Genomic DNA, 22079 nt, shown 5'->3' with positions numbered 1-22079 from the left:
TACCCATTCGTAAAAAGTACCTTTTTTGAAAAAAAAAAAAAAAAAAAAAAAAAAAAAAAACACTCCCCGGATCACCTTCACCACCTTAAAAATAAAAACAAAAAATAACTTTATTCTTCAAAAAATGTGCACATTGTTAGTGTAAAAACAGATCTGCACCACTTGATGAAATCAAGCACAGTATTATTTTAGTAAAGAAAATATGTAATTGATTTTCAGTAATTAGCTTGAATGAATATCAGAAAATGTAATTGTTTGATGCATAAGAAAGAACTCATCTGCTGAATTTGATATTAAGCAGCAAAATATATCAAAACATAAAAATGTGAAACATAACATGAATACTCTCCATTGTCACTTGAAAACATTGATCTTGGTAGGCAGTTTATTAGATGCTGAAACAGTGGGCTTGGTATGGTGTGCTTAATATTATTTGTATTTATAAAAAGAGAAAAGCAACGAAAATGTTTCTTATAATGTATCAATATTGAATTGTTATCATGAAAAACAATTCGAAATTGTGATAGATATTTGGTGCTTATAAGAAACAGCTATCAATGATTGTAACCAGTGATTTTTGTGTATGCTAACATTGTAAATGTGGTAGTGAAATTGATTTTTGTGTATTCTTCAATATAAAATAGATATATAAAACTAAAACAAAGTTTATGGTTAGTTAATGATATGTTTAGGTTAGAGAAATAAGCAAAGGAAAAGAAAAAAAAAGATACATTTCTTTATATTATGAGATTTTAAGTGTATACATGTTGAAAACTATCCACATTGCTATCTGAAAATGCTAGATACCTATTGTTATAAAGTACCAATTCATGTTTGATATATCACTCTACATGTTCCTTGTAGCACCCCAGAGAGGTAAATGAGTGTCAACAAAATGAAATAAAACATAGTATTTGAAATAAAATAAAAAAATACTTGAAAAGTGAAATATGCTGATGTTTACTATATAAAACATTGTGTTCAATGGAATTGAAACTAATACTATATTGGCGGACTATGAATTAAAGAAATAAAATGTAAGAAATGAGAAAAAATTTGATATATAAAATCTTTGGCATGAAGAAAAAAAATATAAGACAAAAGGGGAAGAAGCAATAACAATCATGTGCTGAAGTCAATTGAAAAAAATAGTTTGTCAAAGAAATAAAAAGAAAATTCTCAGAGTGAAAAAAAAAAAAATGAAATTTTTACAAATCTGATTTTAGTCCTCTAATTATCAACCAAGCATATTTATTGATAAAAAGAGAAAATGAATGGACATGTTTATTATAAATTATAAATATTAAATTGTTATTATGAAAAACCAATGGAAAGCGTGAATGTTATTTGGTGTTTTTGGAAAAATATCAGAGGTAAAATGTTGGTCACATATACGTTTGTGTGTTATGCATGAAACACATGTAGAAAATTATATTTTCTCATGCTGAAAGTAAGAGAAACATAGCTAAAAAATTATGTAAACGCAATAGTAAAATCCTCATTTTTAGGAACATAGTGTGGGGTATGTTGTTTGTTTCAATTGAGAAAGGAAAGTTTAATTGTTAGAATTGGATGTTATAGATCACAAGTTTTATTACAATAAACATTGTGTCCTCTAATTATCAACCAAGTATATTTATTGATAAAAAGAGAAAAGTAATGGAAATGTTTATTATAATTTATCAATATTAAATTGTTATGAAAAACCAATGGAAAGCGTGTTGGTTAATTGGTGTTCATTAGAAAAAACATCATGGGTTGTCACCAGTGATTTTATTTATGCTAACATTTCGCTGCAAATGTGGTAGCGAAATGTAATTTTTTTTTTTTTTTTTTTTAATTCTACACAAAATAAAATATATACACAAAACAAAGTAAAAGAAATGTCAGGGTTTGTTAATGATAAGCTTAGAACCAAGAAATAAGCATAGAAAAAGGAAAAGAAAGATACATTTGTTGATAATGTGTCGATTGGTGAATTTGTTGGTTCATTTTGTTTTATGACATATCAACACTATATCAGGTTATTTCATGCCAAATCCAGTGACATTTTTTTCCTTGAATATATTTGTTTATTTAATGTTGGTTTCTATTTAACTCATAATTGGGACCCTAACAGGTACTACCACTCTAGATCAGAGTGGACCTGGTAGCAATAGCAATTAAATGGTGGCTTCACACTTCACAAAGCCCCACGTTTGGATACAGTTTATGGTCATATCCAGGACCTGGTGAATTTGTAAATAATCGAAGCGATCAACACTGGCGAGTTAGAATTCTACATACCTATTGTTATAAAGTACCAATTTATGTTTTACATATCACTCCACAACGTTGCTGCAGAATCCAGACAGGTGAAAGAGTCTCAAGAAACTGAAAAGCTATTTAGTACTCTTAAATAAAATAACATGCATACAGAAATCCTTAGTACCAAGAAATAAGCAAAGAAAAGAAAGATACATATATATCCGTCTCTTAGTTGAAAGAGGGAAGGCTCCCTGGCCTCCCCTCCAGCTTCTGAGAGGAGAAGTTTCTCCGGCTCTCAAATTTGGGGGAGGGGCTTAGCCCGCCCTCAAGGCAAATAGAGTCTGACTGTCTGCCGTATATAAAAAGGCGATTTTAGCTTCTCAGGCGGTATGCCCTGCGTTGACTATTTTTCCTCCACCTATTGACCTTCCCTCCCTGAAGGAGGGAGCCGTGCTATGCAGGGAAGGGCTGAAGGGGTGATTTGCTTTTTTTTTTTACCCCTCGCTATGGGGAGGTGGCAGTCATCCAACCAAAGAAGGAGATCAAGCAGTGAGCATTCTCTCTCCTGCATTAGGGAGGGGGTAGTTTTCTTGTTAAGTGTGCCCGGAGTGGAGTCGGGCAAACTCCCCGCACTTGGGGAGGGGTCAGGACCTTATTCGCACGGAGGAAATAGAGGCCTCAACTGAACTTGGATGGAGTGTAAACCTGTGTTCATGAGACCGGCTGGCTATAGCTATTGATCTCTTTATCTTTTTAAGTTTTGCCATCAGATGAGCTGTATAAAAAGGCTCTTTTAGCTTCCCAGGGTGTATACCCTTCGTTGACCATTTATGTTTAAGAGTTTTCCTTACTCCTTCCCTACCCTGGAATGGGAGGGGAGCTCTTTCCCCCTGTAGGGGGGGGGGCGGCTTTCTTTTATGGTTATGTGGGGGAGCCTTACCTCTACTCCACTTAAGGTGGTAGTTCTTTTTTGTAAGGTTGACATATTTTCGGATATTTCTTGAGTTTTTAACAGTAATAATAATTAATAGCAATTAAATGGTGGCTTCACACTTCACAAAGCCCCATGTTTGGATACAGTTTATGGTCATATCTAGGACCTGGTGAATTTGTAAATAATTGAAACGATCAACACTGGCGAGTTAGAATTCTACATACCTATTGTTATATAGTACCAATTTATGTTTTACATATCACTCCACAACGTTGCTGCAGAATCCAGACAGTTGAAAGAGTCTCAAGAAACTGAAAAGCTATTTAGTACTCTTAAATAAAATAACATGCTTAAAGAAATCCTAATATAAGACAATAGATGAAAAAGCAATAAAAATTTTGTGTGGAATCAAGTGAAAACAGTTTCTTTGTCAAAGAAATTGCATGAAGATTCTCAGAGACTTTTCCTTCCTCGTTCCCTTCCCTTTTGGTGGAAGGAAACTTTCACAGTGGCTCAGAAGGTGGGCTGAGCACACTTCCTACAAAGGTGGGATGGGTAAATTTCTTTTTCATTTGGTTGCCTGGAGGACAGGCTTAGGCCCCCCCCCCAAAAAAAAAGGTTGGAGCCAGGGAACTTCTCCTCCCAGAAGGGGGAGGGGGGGCCCGGGAAGGCTTCTCTTCCCATATTTTTTGTTTTGTGTAAGGTTGATCTCTTTCCAAAGGGAGTAAGAGGATATCCCTCTCTTAGGAGGAGACCGAAGGCTCCCTGGGCCTCCCATCCTCCTTCAGAGAGAAGTTCCCCGGCTTCCACATTCATTGCTCAGCCCGCCGTCCAGGCAATCAGAGTCTGATTGTCTGCCGTATATAAAAAGGCGATTTTAGCTTGTCAGGCGGTATGCTCTGCCTAGACCATTTTTCTTCCACCTGTTGACCTTCCCTCCCTGTCATACAATACGCTTAAACAGGATATTTTAATTTATGCAGATTCCATATAGACTTTTAGTTTCCCAGGGTGTATACCCTCCGTTGACCATTTATGTTTAAGAGTTTTCCTTGCCCCTTCTCTGCCCCAGAATGGGAAGGGAGCTCTTTCCCACTGTATGGGGGGGGCGGCTTTCTTTTATGGTTATGTGGGGAGCCTTACCTTTACCCCCCTTAAGGTGGTAGGTCTTTTTTGTAAAATTGTTAGTCAAATGTTGATCAAATATTATAAGTTTTTGTGATATGCATGAAACATGTGCAGAATATGATCTGCTCTCATGCTGAAAGCAAGTAGAGAAACATTGTGAAAAAATGATGTAAACCTAAGCTAAGCAAACGACCAGTCAATGGAAATGTTTATTATAATGTATCAACAATAACACATTATCATAGTTATTTGGTGCTTATACGAAACAGGTATCAGGGATTGTCACCATTGATTTTATTTATGTTAACAGTGCATGTCACTACAAATAATGATGGTAGCGAAATTAAGTTTTGTTTATTCTACCTAATATAAAGTATATACACAAAACAAAGTAAACATCTGCTGAATTTGATATTAAGCAGCAAAATATTTCAAAACATAAAAATGTGAAACATAACATGAATACTCTCCATTGTCACTTGAAAACATTGGTCTTGGTAGGCAGTTTATTAGATGCTCAAATAGTGGTCTTGGTATGGTGTGCTTAATATTATTGTATGCAAAATTTAAAAACACAAAAGAGGGTACAATCAATATTGAAAAAGTAACATCTGTCACAGAAAATAGTAATTTATAAATATCAAAAGGAATATTATTCTGTACTTAAAATGTTAAACTTACTGTTAACAATAATTTAAAATGGTGATCAGGATGAGTCCAACAACTTAGTCCTTGAGCTTTCTTATTGGTCATAGTAAAAAGAATTTGTAATCTTTCAAGTTTGTTGGTCGCATTGGGATTCTTGGAATGTATCAACAGATTCCTGCATATGAATCTTTGTTAATTCCACACAATACAAAATATATATACAAAACAAAGTAAAGCATAGTATAGGGTTAGTTGTGTCCTCTAATTATCAACCAACTATTGCTAAAAAGAGAAAAGCACTGGAAATGTTTCTTATAATGTATCAATATTGAATTGTTCTCATGAAACACAAATCGAAATAGTGATAGTTATTTGGCGCTTATAAGAAACAGGTATCAGGGATTTTGGTGTATCAGATGTTTTTACAGTGAACTTAACTTTCAAGAAACAAATTGGTATGCAATGACATAGGCTAAGAATCTTAGACAAAATATATTCAAATGAAAAAAAATGTTGAACACTTATAACTTTGTATGGACTCTCAAAAACATTTGTAAAAAATGTGTAAACAAATGTAAAAAAAAATGATCCGCTCTACTTGATGACATCAAGCATAGTAATATTTTAGTGAAGAAAATATGAAATTGATGTTCAGTGATTAGTTTGGATGAATGAGAAAATGTAATTGTTTGATGCATAAAAATAACTCATTTGCTGTATTTAATATTAAGCAGCAAAATATAGTGATTTGAATATTTAGGAAAACATCAAACCAGATTATGTAAAAAAAAAAAGATGAAATTAGAAAATATATATTTTATGCTTATGAGTTTTGCCAATTAAAATTTTGTGGCAGAAATTGGGTGATTACCAAGTAATTTTATTTTGGTGACAAAAGATAAATCAATTTCTGATTCAGCTACACAATATAAACTAAAGGAAATAAAATTTGCAAAATAAAAGAAAAATGTAGTTATGGGTTAGTTTGGAGTTAGAATAAAAAGCCAACAAAACAGTTAGTTTATATTGTGTAGACTGTTTAATTAACTTTGTTCATTTCTGATAGTATTGAGAGTGGTCAATGTAAACCTTAATTTCTGACAAAATACTGTAATTTTCTTGGATACCCATTCGTAAAAAGTACCTTTTTTGTGAAAAAAAAAACACTCCCCAGATCACCTTCACCACCTAAAACACAAAAACAAAAATATCTTTATTCTTCAAATATTGTTGTTGACTGGAGGGCGGGCTGAGCACTCCCAAAAAGGTAGGAGCCGGGGAACTTCTCCTCCCAGAAAGGGGGCCCGGGAAGGCTTCCCTGTCCCCATATTTTTTTTTTTTTTATGTAAGGTTGATCTCTTTCTGAATGGAGTAAGCGGAACCGACAGGGGGGGGGGTCAATCAACCATACAAAAGGATATCTATCTCTTAGTTGAAAGAGGGAAGGTCTCCCTGTCCTCCCATACCCCTTCTGAGAGAAGTTTCCCCAGCTCTCAGCTTTGGGGGGGGGGGGGGTAGGAGGGCTTAGCCCGCCCTCAAGGCAAATAGTCTGACTGTCTGCCTTATATAAAAAGGCGATTTTAGCTGGTCAGGTGGTATGACCTGCATTGACTATTTTTCCTCCACCTGTTGACCTTCCTTAATATTTATTTTTAATAATAAACACATTTTATTTTAATATTAATATTTATTTGTAATAATAAACACATTATATTATTTTAAATATTAATATTTATTTTTAATAATAAACACATATTATTTTAAATATTAATATTTATTTATAATAATAAACACATTTTATTCTACTTTAAATATTAATATTTATTTTTAATAATAAAAACAATTTTATTTGAATATTAATATGTATTTTTAATAATAAACTCATTTTTATTTTAATAATTATTTTTAATACTAACTCATTTTATTATTGTAAATGTTAATATTTATTTTTAATAATTATTGTTATTTAATAATAATATCTTCTATTTTTTTACTGTTTATGTCTAACTTTTATCGACTTTTTCTTTTTTAATAGCATATTCTTTAAATGAATAGAAAAATAATTTCCCAAATTTTAGACCCCGGTTATTTGGCTGATAGTCGATAAAAATGATTAAAAGAGAGATTCATGAACATTAACGTTGTCATATAAAAAGAAAATGCTAATAAGAAGTGTTTTTAATCAATGTAACATATTTATTCAACTCTGTCATATATTTGTTTGATGACAACTTTTTCGAATCTGTGTACAGTAAAAACGATATACTTACATAGGATTTTGAAAGCATTTAAACTGTCGAAGAGTTTTATTATAAATAAAAGAGTTTAGTTTGTTGAACTTAATGGACTTTTTTGTTGTATCTATTAACTGTTTATTCTTTTTATCAAACAAAAAGAGAATTTTTATATTGACATGTGATGGACTGTTTTTCTAACATCGAAATTTTAAAATTAGTTTTATTTAAAAAAAAAAAAAAACTCGCCATTAGTGGACGGTCAAAAGACAAATATATAACAAATAAATGTGAGGAAAGGCAAGATAAGTTACTTTTCTATCCAACTGGATATATTTTTTGTGTTTTTATTCAATGTAACATATTTATTCAGCTCGAAAAACATACAGTGTTTACCGATGTATTCGAAAAATGCCACCAGTTGTTTACATAGCCATTTGCCGGAAGTGACGGTTTTTTTTTATATAAGTTTTATTCAAACAGGCTTTAAGTTCAAATTAATGGACTTTTTTTTGTATTTAACAACTGTTTTATTCTTTATGGACTCTTTTTCGAACATCGAAATTTTAAAATTAGTTTTATTTAAAAAAAAAAAAAAAGACGGTGTTGTTTTTTTAATTGAATTCTACACTTTTTCAACAAACTGTTACAGACATAATGGACTGTTTGTCAAACATCGAAATTTTAAAAATAAAGTTTTTAGTTTTATTTAAAAAAAAAAAAAAAGACGGTGTTGTTTTTTTAATTGAATTCTACACTTTTTCAACAAACTGTTACACTGGACTACCCCCCAAAAAAAAACTGCGAATAAAATATATAAAACTCGTAATTTCTGTTTTTAAAGTGGGTTGTTTATTTTCCTTATGAAATATACTTCCAAAATAAACTATTACAGTCGTTTAAAACATAATAGAAGTATTATTTTTTATTTTTTAAAAACAATGTTTACAAAATGTCTAAGCGCGTTTCTTCCGGCCGGCTGCGAATAGCATAAATAAATAACTGTTGCCAGAATTTATCGCATTTTTATTTTTTAATAGCATTTTTTTAATAGCATTTTCTTAAAACGAATAGAAAAATAATTTCCCATGAAAAAAAAAAAAAGAAAATGCTATTAAATATAATAAAAATTACTGAGATAAAAATATAAAAAATACGTACGTAACATCAAAAACACACCGAAGAAAGTGTGTGTGTGTGTGTGAGAGAGAGAGAGAGAGGGAGGGAAGAGGAAGCGGTGTATGTTGAATTTTGTTCCTTTTCGAAGCAGCACAAAAATTAAGTGTTTCCATAGTAACCAAACCGGTGCACACTGAACGTTGACGTCACGTCACGTGACATGACTAAGTGTTTTTAAACGAATAGAAAAATAGAAAGAGGGTGATAGAGAAAGTGAGAGAGAGAGAGAGAGAGAGTAAGTGTGAGAGAGAGAGACGGTGTTGGTTTTACTCCCCCCCCCCTTCCAGCTTAAGAGGTATGAGGTCACGTGGTAATATACAAAATGGCTAATTATTTTACATTACATAAATATTACGATATTTTTATAATCGTCTAATATTTTGAAAGGTGAATTTTTTTATTCCCGTACATTTTTTCCTGACATTTTTCGTTAAAACTCTTGTATAAATAATATTTTTAACCAGGTAATAACGATGGAAACATTGGCATAAAGTAAAAAAAAAGATATAACTGAGCCGAAGAGAAAAATGCAAAAGTATCGGAGAAAGATTTTTTTATTAACAATTGTTCGCCATTAGTGGACGTTGACGTCACGTCACGTGACATGACTAAGAGTTTTTTTTTTTTACGTATTAATTACATTGGATCATTCAAGAATTACGTAATAAAAAGCATTACAATGACAGTTTTTTTTGGGACCCCCTTGGAGATAACTGATACGTTTACCCCTTTCTCCTCGTCCGTTTGACGTGAAATTTCGATATTTGTCATCCGGGACACGGGGCTTCGATATGATACCAAATTTATCAAGTCTGGTTGTGTCTTTCAAAAGTTTTAGCGTTACATACAAACATACAAACTCACAGACATTTGGGATTTATATATATAGACTAGCAGGGCTACCCGGCGTTGCTCGGGACCGTATAAACAATGAAAAAACAAAAGCAGATATTGAATATATGTTTTATTCTTAGGGGAGAGGAATCTTTCATCTCTATGTATTATTTGTTTTATCTACCCTAGGACTGGTATTGTTCATGTTTTATCCCTAGTGTAGGTAATTTACAGCATGTACATGAAATTGTTTTACCTTAGGGAGAAGAGAACAGGTAATATACAACATAATGTGTCTATATTACATCCCTGGCAACGCCTAGAAACCAGCTAGAACATGTATTTCAGTCAATCTTTATTACATCTTGGGCTATGCCGGGAAACCAGCTAATCTCTATTTAGTGACTTGACCACCAAAATACCTCCCTAAGTGTGTCCTTTCTTTTGAACTTATTAGATATAGGTATCTAGAAATGTGTGTGAAATTTTGTTGAATGCATTGTTCACTATGATTTTCTTATTGTTCTACACAATATCAACTGTAGCGAAATAAAACAGTAAACTTAGTGTAGTGTTAGAATAAAGAGCAAAGGAAAAAATTAGAATCATATTCTGTAATTACAAATCTAAATTTGCTAGCGTGTACCAGTATTTGCCAGGTTGTGGAAATTTGGAATTTATAACATATGTAGTGGCCTTTTCCTAGATACCTATTTTTATAATTGTTTCAGTACATTGCTACAAAATGTGACATTTGTTGGCGTTTGTAAAAAAAATCATGAATGTGCTTATATTCCAAAAAAGAAAATATCAGTGCACAGTATTGAAAGTGTTTGAGATTCAAAAGTCTGTAACATTTCTACTAACTTCATAAGATGTCATGTGAGAAACTTAATTGAATATCAAGACATTATCTGAAGCGTTTTTATTTTGGTGTAACGTATGTGTTTACAGTGAACCTTAACTTTTAATAAACAGATTGGTATGCAATGACATAGGCTAGGAATCTTAGACAAAATATATATAAATTGGAAAAATGTGTGAACAAATGAAAAAAAAATGATCCGCTCTACTTGATGACATCAAGCACAGTAATATTTTAGTGAAGAAAATATGAAATTGATGTTCAGTGATTAGTTTGGATGAATGAGAAAATGTAATTGTTTGATGCATAAAAAATAACTCATTTGCTGTATTTGATATTAAGCAGCAAAAAAATAGTGATTTGAATATTTAGGAAAACATCAAATCAGATTATGTAAAAAAAAAAGATGAAATTAGAAAATATATATTTTCTGTTTATGAGTTTTGCCAATCAAAATTTTGTGGCAGAAATTGGGTGATTACCATGCAATTTTATTTTGGTAAAATTCTTAAATTATTTCAATGTTTATTATAATTTCTTATTAGTGACTTGTTATCATCAAAATCCGCCCCAAAGAGTGTCCTTTCTTTTATTAGGTATCAGAATAGGTATCCAGATTTCTACTTCTATACAAATATGATATTGTAGTACAGTAAATGTCAAATTGTTTTTCAAGTATTAGTTTGTAACGTTTGTACTGACTTCATCAGATGTCATGTAAGAAACTGAATTCTATGTAAGAAGACTTTATCTGAAGTGTTTTTATTTTGGTATATCATGTGTGATTACACTGTAGTAATTGCGCTGAAAGCATGTTAATTACAAATGACAAAAGTTAAATCAATTTCTGATTCAGCTACACAATATAAACTAAAGGAAATCAAATTTGCAAAATAAAAGCAATATGTAGTTATGGGTTAGTTTGGAGTTAGAATAAAAAGCCAACAAAACAGTTAGTTTGTATTGTGTAGATTGGTCATTTCTGATAGTATTGAGAGTTGTCAATGAAAATCTTAATTTCCGACAAAATACTGAATGTTTCTTGGATACCCATTCGTAAAAAGTACCTTTTTTGGAAAAAAAAAAACAAAAAAAACTCCCCGGATCACCTTCACCACCTTAAAAAAAAAAAACTTTATTCTTCAAAAAATGTGCACATTGTTAGTGTAAAAAACAGATTCGCACCACTTGATGAAATCAAGCATAGTAATATTTTAGTAAAGAAAATATGAAATTGATTTTCAATAATTAGTTTGAATGAATATCAGAAAATGTAATTGTTTGATGCATAAGAAAGAACTCATCTGCTGAATTTGATATTAAGCAGCAAAATATTTCAAAACATAAAAATGTGAAACATAACATGAATACTCTCCGTTGTCACTTGAAAACATTGACCTTGGTAGGAAGTTTATTAGATACTGAAATTGTGGTCTTGGTATGGTGTGCTTAATATTATTGTATGCAAAATTTAAAAACACAAAAGAGGGTACAATCAATATTGAAAAAGTAACATCTGTCACAGAAAATAGTAATTTATAAATGTCAAAAGAAATATTATTCTGTACTTAAAATGTTAAACTTACTGTTAACAATAATTTAAAATGGTGATCAGGATGAGTCCAACAACTTAGTCCTTGAGCTTTCTTATTGGTCATAGTAAAAAGAAATTGTAGTCTTTCAAGTTTGTTGGTCGCATTGGGATTATTGGAATGTATCAACAGATTCCTGCATATGAATCTTTGTTAATTCCACACAATACAAAATATATATACAAAACAAAGTAAAGCAAAGTATAGGGTTAGTTGTGTCCTCTAATTATCAACCAAGTATATGTATTGATAAAAAGATAAAAGCAATGGAAATGTTTATTACAATGTATCAATATTAAATTTTTATCATGAACAACAAATCGAAATAATGATAGATATTTTGTGCTTATACGAAACTGGAATCAAGGATTGTCACCTGTGATTTTATATATGTCAATAGTGCATGCCACTACAAATGATATTAGCCAAATTAAGTTTTGTTTATTTCACCCATTATAAAATATATACACAAAATGCAGTAAACAAAGTTTAGGTTTAGTTAATGATAAGTTTAGGTTCGAGAAATAAGCAAAGAAAAGAAAAAAAGATACATTTGTTTATAGTGTGTAAATTGTAAGTTTGTAAATATTTAAAACTATCCACACTGGTATGTGGAAATTCTAGATACCTATTGTTATAAAGTTCCAATTCATGTTTGATATATCACTCTACATGTTCCCTGTTGCACCCCAAAGATGTAAATGATTATCGAGAAAGTGAAATGAAACAGTATTTGAAATAAAATAGAAACAAATGCTGATGTTTACTATATAAAACACTGTGTTCAATGGAATTGAGCCTTATACAATATTGGTGGAATAAAAAAATCCATTTTTTTAATTCAATTTAAGAAATGAGCAAAAAATTGATATTTAAAATATTTGGCATGAAGAAAAAGAAATATAAGATAAAAGGTGATAAAGCAGTAAGAATCATATGCTGAATTCAATTAAAAACAAATATGATTGTCAAAGAAATATCATGAAAATTTTGTAAGTGAAAAAAATTATTTTTTGATATATTTGGTTTCGAAGTATTAAGAAACATGTACAACTTCATTTTAAAGACAAAACGAAAACTGTACTAATGATAATGACAATGGTGAAAGGAAATTGGAAAAAAATGTATCAGAGGTAAAATGTTGGTCACATATACGTTTGTGTGGTATGCATGAAACACGTGTAGAAAATTATATTTTCTGATGCTGAAAGTAAGAAGAGAAACATTGTTAAAAAATGATCTAAAAGGCAATAGTAAAATCCTCATTTTTAGTGTGGGATATGTTGTTTGTTTCAATTGAGAAAGGAAACTTTAATTTATACAATTTGATGTTATAGATCACAAGTTTTATTACAATAAACATTGTGTTCTCTAATTATCAACCAAGTATATTTATTGATAAAAAGAGAATGTAATGGACATGTTTATTATAATTTATCAATATTAAATTGTTATCATGAAAAACCAATGGAAAGCGTGAATGTTATTTGGTGTTTTTAAAAAACAGCTACCAATGATTGTAACCAGTGATATTTGTGTATGCTAACAGTGCAAATGTGGTGGTGAAATGAATTTTTGTTTATTCTTCACAATATAAAATATATACACAAAACTAAAACATAATTTTCGGTTAGTTAATGATAAGTTTAGGTTAGAGAATTAAGCAAAATTATAGATACCTATTGTTATAAAGCACCAATTCATGTTTGGTATATCAATCTACATGTTCCTTGTAGCACCCCAGAGGGGTAAATGAGTGTCAACAAAATGAAATAAAACATAGTATTTGAAATAAAATGAAAAAGTGCTTGAAAAGTGAAATATGCTGATGTTTACTATCTAAAACATTGCGTTCAATGCAATTGAAACTTATACTATATTGGTGGACTAAGAATTAAAGAAATAAAATTTAAGAAATTAGCAAAAAATTGATATATAAAAGATTTGGCATGAAGAAAAACAAATATAAGACAAAAGGGGAAAAAGCAGTAACAATCATGTGCTGAAGTTCATTGAAAATAAATCGTTTGTCCAAGAAATATAATGAAAATTCTCAGAGTGAAAAAAAAAATGGGATTTTTACAAATCTGGTTTCCAAGTAATAGGAAACATGTACAGCTTCATTTTAACGACAAAATGTAAACTGTAGTAATGGTAATGAGAATGTTGAAGGAAATTGGCAAAAAATTGTTAGTCAAATGTTGATCAAATATTATAAGTTTGTGTGATATGCATGAAACGTTTAGAATATGATCTGCTCTCATGCTGAAAGCAAGTAGAGAAACATTGTGAAAAAATGATGTAAAGCTAAGCTAAGCAAACGACCAGTGAATGGAAATGTTTATTATAATGTATCAAGATGAACATATTATCATGAAAAAGCAAATCGAAATAGTGATAGTTATTTGGTGCTTATACGAAACAGGTATCAAGTATTGTCACCAGTGATTTTATTGATGTTAACAGTGCATGTCACTAAAAATAATGATGGTAGCGAAATTAAGTTTTGTTAATTCTACCCAATATAAAATATATACGCAAAACAAAGTAAACAAAGTTACGGGTTAGTTAATGATAAGTTTAGGTTCGAGAAATAAGCAAAGGAAAAGAAAAAAAAGGTACATGTGTTTATATTGTGTAAAATGTTAGTCTGTAAATATTTCCAACTATCAACACTGGTATGTGTAAATCCTAGATACCTATTGTCATAAAGTACCACTTCTTGTTTGATATATCACTCTACATGTTCCCTGCAGCATCCCAGAGAGTTAAATGAGTGTCCACAAAATGAAATAAAACATAGTACTGGAAATAAAATAAAATAAGAATATGTCTGAAAAGAAATAAATGCTGTTTACTATATAAAAAGTTGTTTTCAAGTGTCAAATGGAATTGAATCTTATACAATGTTGGTGGATTATGAAATTGCATGAATGAAATAACATTGGAGAAATAAGAAAAAAGTTTATATATACAATATTTACAAATGTAAGATAAAAGGTGAAGAAGGGCCAAATCCGAGATCTATAAATCGTAAATTTTCAAAGTGAAAACAGATATTTTTTTTTTTTTTTAGATCTGCTTTCCAAGTAATAGTAACCATGTACAGCTTCATTTTAAATGAAAACTGTACTAATGATAATGTTCATGGTGAAAGGAAATTGGAAAAAAATTAAAAATGTCAGAGGTAAAATGTTTGTGTGGTATGCATGAAACACGTGTAGAAAATGATCTCATGCTGAAAGTAAGAGAAACATAGCTAAAAAATTATGTAAACGCAATAGTAAAATCCTCATTTTTAGGAACATAGTGTGGGGTATGTTGTTTGTTTCAATTGAGAAAGGAAAGTTTAATTTTTAGAATTGGATGTTATAGATCACAAGTTTTATTACAATAAACATTGTGTTCTCTAATTATCAACCAAGTATATTTATTGATAAAAAAAGAAAAGTAATGGACATGTTTATTATAATTTATCAATATTAAATTGTTATCATGAAAAACCAATGGAAAGCGTGTTGGTTATTTCGTGTTCATAAGAAAAAACATCATGGGTTGTCACCAGTGATTTTATGTATGCTAACATTTCGCTGCAAATGTGGTAGCTAAATGTCTTTTTGGTTATTCTACACAAAATAAAATATATACACAAAACAAAGTAAAAGAAATGTCAGGGTTAGTTAATGATAAGCTTAGTACCAAGAAATAAGCACAGAATAAGGAAAAGAAAGATACATTTGTTGATATTGTGTCGATTGGTGAATTTGTTGGTTCATTTTGTTTTATGACATATCAACACTATATCATGCCCAATCTAGTGACATTTTTTTTTCCTAGAATATATTTGTTTATTTAATGTTGGTTTCTATTTAACTCATAATTGGGACCCTAACAGGTACTACTACTCCAGATCAGAGTGGACCTGGTAGCAATAGCAATTAAATGGTGGCTTCACACTTCACAAAGCCCCATGTTTGGATACAGTTTATGGTCATATCCAGGACCTGGTGAATTTGTAAATAATTGAAACGATCAACACTGGCGAGTTAGAATTCTACATACCTATTGTTATAAAGTACCAATTTATGTTTTACATATCACTCCACAACGTTGCTGCAGAATCCAGACAGTTGAAAGAGTCTCAAGAAACTGAAAAGCTATTTAGTACTCTTAAATAAAATAACATGCATAAAGAAATCCTAATATAAGACAATAGATGAAAAAGCAATAAAAATTTTGTGTGGAATCAAGTGAAAACAGTTTCTTTGTCAAAGAAATTGCATGAAGATTCTCAGAGACTTTTCCTTCCTCGTTCCCTTCCCTTTTGGTGGAAGGAAACTTTCACAGTGGCTCAGAAGGTGGGCTGAGCACACTTCCTACAAAGGTGGGATGGGTAAATTTCTTTTTCATTTGGTTGCCTGGAGGACAGGCTTAGGCCCCCCCCCCAAAAAAAACGTTGGAGCCAGGGAACTTCTCCTCCCAGAAGGGGGAGGGGGGCCCGGGAAGGCTTCTCTTCCCATATTTTTTGTTTTGTGTAAGGTTGATCTCTTTCCAAAGGGAGTAAGAGGATATCCCTCTCTTAGGAGGAGAGCGAAGGCTCCCTGGGCCTCCCATCCTCCTTCTGAGAGAAGTTCCCCGGCTTCCACATTCATTGCTCAGCCCGCCGTCCAGGCAATCAGAGTCTGATTGTCTGCCGTATATAAAAAGGCGATTTTAGCTTGTCAGGCGGTATGCTCTGCGTAGACCATTTTTCTTCCACCTGTTGACCTTCCCTCCCTGTCATACAATACGCTTAAACAGGATATTTTAATTTATGCAGATTCCATATAGACTTTTAGTTTCCCAGGGTGTATACCCTCCGTTGACCATTTATGTTTAAGAGTTTTCCTTGCCCCTTCTCTGCCCCAGAATGGGAAGGGAGCTCTTTCCCACTGTATGGGGGGGGGCGGCTTTCTTTTATGGTTATGTGGGGAGCCTTACCTTTACCCCCCTTAAGGTGGTAGGTCTTTTTTGTAAAATTGTTAGTCAAATGTTGATCAAATATTATAAGTTTTTGTGATATGCATGAAACATGTGCAGAATATGATCTGCTCTCATGCTGAAAGCAAGTAGAGAAACATTGTGAAAAAATGATGTAAACCTAAGCTAAGCAAACGACCAGTCAATGGAAATGTTTATTATAATGTATCAACAATAACACATTATCATAGTTATTTGGTGCTTATACGAAACAGGTATCAGGGATTGTCACCAGTGATTTTATTTATGTTAACAGTGCATGTCACTACAAATAATGATGGTAGCGAAATTAAGTTTTGTTTATTCTACCTAATATAAAGTATATACACAAAACAAAGTAAACATCTGCTGAATTTGATATTAAGCAGCAAAATATTTCAAAACATAAAAATGTGAAACATAACATGAATACTCTCCATTGTCACTTGAAAACATTGGTCTTGGTAGGCAGTTTATTAGATGCTCAAATAGTGGTCTTGGTATGGTGTGCTTAATATTATTGTATGCAAAATTTAAAAACACAAAAGAGGGTACAATCAATATTGAAAAAGTAACATCTGTCACAGAAAATAGTAATTTATAAATATCAAAAGGAATATTATTCTGTACTTAAAATGTTAAACTTACTGTTAACAATAATTTAAAATGGTGATCAGGATGAGTCCAACAACTTAGTCCTTGAGCTTTCTTATTGGTCATAGTAAAAAGAAATTGTAGTCTTTCAAGTTTGTTGGTCGCATTGGGATTCTTGGAATGTATCAACAGATTCCTGCATATGAATCTTTGTTAATTTCACACAATACAAAATATATATACAAAACAAAGTAAAGCATAGTATAGGGTTAGTTGTGTCCTCTAATTATCAACCAACTATTGCTAAAAAGAGAAAAGCACTGGAAATGTTTCTTATAATGTATCAATATTGAATTGTTCTCATGAAACACAAATCGAAATAGTGATAGTTATTTGGCGCTTATAAGAAACAGGTATCAGGGATTTTGGTGTATCAGATGTTTTTACAGTGAACTTAACTTTCAAGAAACAAATTGGTATGCAATGACATAGGCTAAGAATCTTAGACAAAATATATTCAAATGAAAAAAAATGTTGAACACTTATAACTTTGTATGGACTCTCAAAAACATTTGTAAAAAATGTGTAAACAAATGTAAAAAAAAATGATCCGCTCTACTTGATGACATCAAGCACAGTAATATTTTAGTGAAGACCATATGAAATTGATGTTCAGTGATTAGTTTGGATGAATGAGAAAATGTAATTGTTTGATGCATAAAAATAACTCATTTGCTGTATTTAATATTAAGCAGCAAAATATAGTGATTTGAATATTTAGGAAAACATCAAACCAGATTATGTAAAAAAAAAAAGATGAAATTAGAAAATATATATTTTATGCTTATGAGTTTTGCCAAATAAAATTTTGTGGCAGAAATTGGGTGATTACCAAGTAATTTTATTTTGGTAAAATTCTTAAATTATTTCAATGTTTATTATAATTTCTAATTAGTGACTTGTTATCATCAAAATCCGCCCCAAAGAGTGTCCTTTCTTTTATTAGGTATCAGAATAGGTATCCAGATTTCTACTTCTATACAAATGTGATATTGTAGTACAGTAAATGTCAAATTGTTTTTCAAGTATTAGTTTGTAACGTTTGTACTGACTTCATCAGATGTCATGTAAGGAACTGAATTCTATTTAAGACTTTATCTGAAGTGTTTTTATTTTGGTAGATCATGTGTGATTACACTGTAGTAATTGCGCTGATAGCATGTTAACTACAAATGACAAAAGATAAATCAATTTCTGATTCAGCTACACAATATAAACTAAAGGAAATCAAATTTGCAAAATAAAAGAAAAATGTAGTTATGGGTTAGTTTGGAGTTAGAATAAAAAGCCAACAAAACAGTTAGTTTATATTGTGTAGACTGTTTAATTAACTTTGTTCATTTCTGATAGTATTGAGAGTGGTCAATGAAAATCTTAATTTCTGACAAAATACTGTAATTTTCTTGGATACCCATTCGTAAAAAGTACCTTTTTTGTGAAAAAAAAAACCACTCCCCAGATGGGGGGGGGGTAGGAGGGCTTAGCCCGCCCTCAAGGCAAATAGTCTGACTGTGTGCCTTATATAAAAAGGCGATTTTAGCTGGTCAGGTGGTATGACCTGCATTGACTATTTTTCCTCCACCTGTTGACCTTCCTTAATATTTATTTTTAATAATAAACACATTTTATTTTAATATTAATATTTATTTGTAATAATAAACACATTATATTATTTTAAATATTAATATTTATTTTTAATAATAAACACATTTTATTCTACTTTAAATATTAATATTTATTTTTAATAATAAAAACAATTTTATTTGAATATTAATATGTATTTTTAATAATAAACTCATTTTTATTTTAATAATTATTTTTAATACTAACTCATTTTATTATTGTAAATGTTAATATTTATTTTTAATAATTATTGTTATTTAATAATAATATCTTCTATTTTTTTACTGTTTATGTCTAACTTTTATCGACTTTTTCTTTTTTAATAGCATATTCTTTAAATGAATAGAAAAATATAGAAAAATAATTTCCCAAATTTTAGACCCCGGTTATTTGGCTGATAGTCGATAAAAATGATTAAAAGAGAGATTCATGAACATTAACGTTGTCATATAAAAAGAAAATGCTAATAAGAAGTGTTTTTAATCAATGTAACATATTTATTCAACTCTGTCATATTCATATATTTGTTTGATGACAACTTTTTCGAATCTGTGTACAGTAAAAACGATATACTTACATAGGATTTTGAAAGCATTTAAACTGTCGAAGAGTTTTATTATAAATATAAGAGTTTAGTTTGTTGAACTTAATGGACTTTTTTGTTGTATCTATTAACTGTTTATTCTTTTTATCAAACAAAAAGAGAATTTTTATATTGACATGTGATGGACTGTTTTTCTAACATCGAAATTTTAAAATTAGTTTTATTTAAAAAAAAAAAAAAACTCGCCATTAGTGGACGGTCCAAAGACAAATATATAACAAATAAATGTTAGGAAAGGCAAGTTAAGTTACTTTTCTATCCAACTGGATATATTTTTTGTGTTTTTATTCAATGTAACATATTTATTCAGCTCGAAAAACATACAGTGTTTACCGATGTATTCGAAAAATGCCACCAGTTGTTTACATAGCCATTTGCCGGAAGTGACGGTTTTTTTTTATATAAGTTTTATTCAAACAGGCTTTAAGTTCAAATTAATGGACTTTTTTTTATACTTCCAAAATAAACTATTACAGTCGTTTAAAACATAATAGAAGTATTATTTTATATTTTTTAAAAACAATGTTTACAAAATGTCTATGCGCGTTTCTTCCGGCCGGCTGCGAATAGCATAAATAAATAACTGTTGCCAGAATTTATCGCATTTTTATTTTTTAATAGCATTTTCTTAAAACGAATAGAAAAATAATTTCCCATGAAAAAAAAAAAAAGAAAATGCTATTAAATATAATAAAAATTACTGAGATAAAAATATAAAAAAATACGTACGTAACAACAAAAACACACCGAAGAAAGTGTGTGTGTGTGTGTGTGAGAGAGAGAGAGAGAGAGAGAGAGAGGGAGGGAGGGAAGAGGAAGCGGTGTATGTTGAATTTTGTTCCTTTTCGAAGCAGCACAAAAATTAAGTGTTTCCATAGTAACCAAACCGTGACGTCACGTCACGTGACATGACTAAGCGTTTTTAAACGAATAGAAAAATAGAAAGAGGGTGATAGAGAAAGTGAGAGAGAGAGAGAGAGAGTAAGTGTGAGAGAGAGAGACGGTGTTGGTTTTACTCCCCCCCCCTTCCAGCTTAAGAGGTATGAGGTCACGTGGTAATATACAAAATGGCTAATTATTTTACATTACATAAATATTACGATATTTTTATAATCGTCTAATATTTTGAAAGGTGAATTTTTTTATTCCCGTACATTTTTTCCTGGCATTTTTCGTTAAAACTCTTGTATAAATAATATTTTTAACCAGGTAATAACGATGGAAACATTGGCATAAAGTAAAAAAAAAGATATAACTGAGCCGAAGAGAAAAATGCAAAAGTATCGGAGAAAGATTTTTTTATTAACAATTGTTCGCCATTAGTGGACGTTGACGTCACGTCACGTGACATGACTAAGCTTTTTTTTTTTTACGTATTAATTACATTGGATCATTCAAGAATTACGTAATAAAAAGCATTACAATGACAGTTTTTTTTGGGACCCCCTTGGAGATAACTGATACGTTTACCCCTTTCTCCTCGTCCGTTTGACGTGAAATTTCGATATTTGTCATCCGGGACACGGGGCTTCGATATGATACCAAATTTATCAAGTCTGGTTGTGTCTTTCAAAAGTTTTAGCGTTACATACAAACATACAAACTCACAGACATTTGGGATTTATATATATAGATGAACGAGTCCACTGTGGAATGTCCACAGGTCCTGCTAGTTACTGCATTATTACAAAAATCACATATCTTCATGGATTGTGAAAAGAAAAGCCGGACATTGTTTTGGATAGTGAACGTAAACACAAAAAAGTAACTCGGGTTGCCAAAGTATAAAACTATGCTTAAAGAGAAATTTTGCAGAAAAAGGGGTTACAAAAGATCAAATGGAAAATGTTCCATCCTAATGCGTTCTAAAGTAAAAATGACTATATTAAAAATGTTAACTCTAGGCTATATTGAAGATGTTGACTACCAAAAATTTGTGTCTTTTATATTTGTTTCATATTGTTTTCTGAACAGTGATGAGATAAAAGACGTTTCTTATGAAATTGAAATCAACGGCTTTTTTATGTTTTTCGAAGGAAATTTTGTTTCGATACAAACACTTGCACCGAGGAATATTAATACGACATTCTATCGTTTTCATCCTCAGCTAATGCAAATATAGGATGGGAAAATAAATTAACTGTGTGATATAAGCCATAAACTGACTACTTTTCATTGTGTCAAAAAATCATTTTTTCAGTGTTGCCCCATGAAGAGATATACTTAAATATTTGAAGAAACGTGAGGGTGGTACTCAATTTTGTTGGTTGGTTGGTTAGTTGGTTAGTTGGTTGGTTGGCTGGTTGGTTAGTTGGTTGGTTGGCTGGTTGGTTGTTTTTGTTTTACGACATATCTACGACTCTTTTCAGGTTATTTAATGCCGCATCCAAAGATTTTGAAGAAAAAGTTTTAATAGAATATATTTGTTGTTTTCAAGCCGGTTTCTACTCAACCCATATACTACCACTCCGGGTCAGAGTGGACCTGGGAGCAATGGCAATTAAAGGGTGACTCCGCACTCCCCAAAGCCCGCAAGATA

The 22079-nt window shown here is 31.0% G+C and overlaps 1 protein-coding gene and 1 long non-coding RNA gene across 6 annotated transcripts in view; one reads left to right on the top strand and one right to left on the bottom strand.

The window, feature by feature from the left end:
* LOC145263772 (uncharacterized) overlaps positions 1–20453 on the bottom strand; it is a 51757-nt gene extending 31304 nt beyond the window's left edge. The window contains exon 1 of the long non-coding RNA XR_013864598.1: positions 20270–20453. This is a non-coding gene — a long non-coding RNA (uncharacterized LOC145263772). The remainder of the gene's footprint in view (positions 1–20269) is intronic.
* The window catches only part of LOC145263773 (fibroblast growth factor receptor 1-like), a 389904-nt gene that overhangs the window by 160791 nt on the left and 207034 nt on the right, over positions 1–22079 (top strand). The window lies entirely within an intron of this gene.

Source organism: Euprymna scolopes, chromosome 39 (genome assembly GCF_053919585.1).
Source record: "Euprymna scolopes isolate OS-2025 chromosome 39, ASM5391958v1, whole genome shotgun sequence".
In the NCBI taxonomy this organism is placed as follows: Eukaryota; Metazoa; Mollusca; class Cephalopoda; order Sepiida; family Sepiolidae; genus Euprymna; species Euprymna scolopes.
This window is presented reverse-complemented; position numbering and strand designations above follow the sequence as displayed.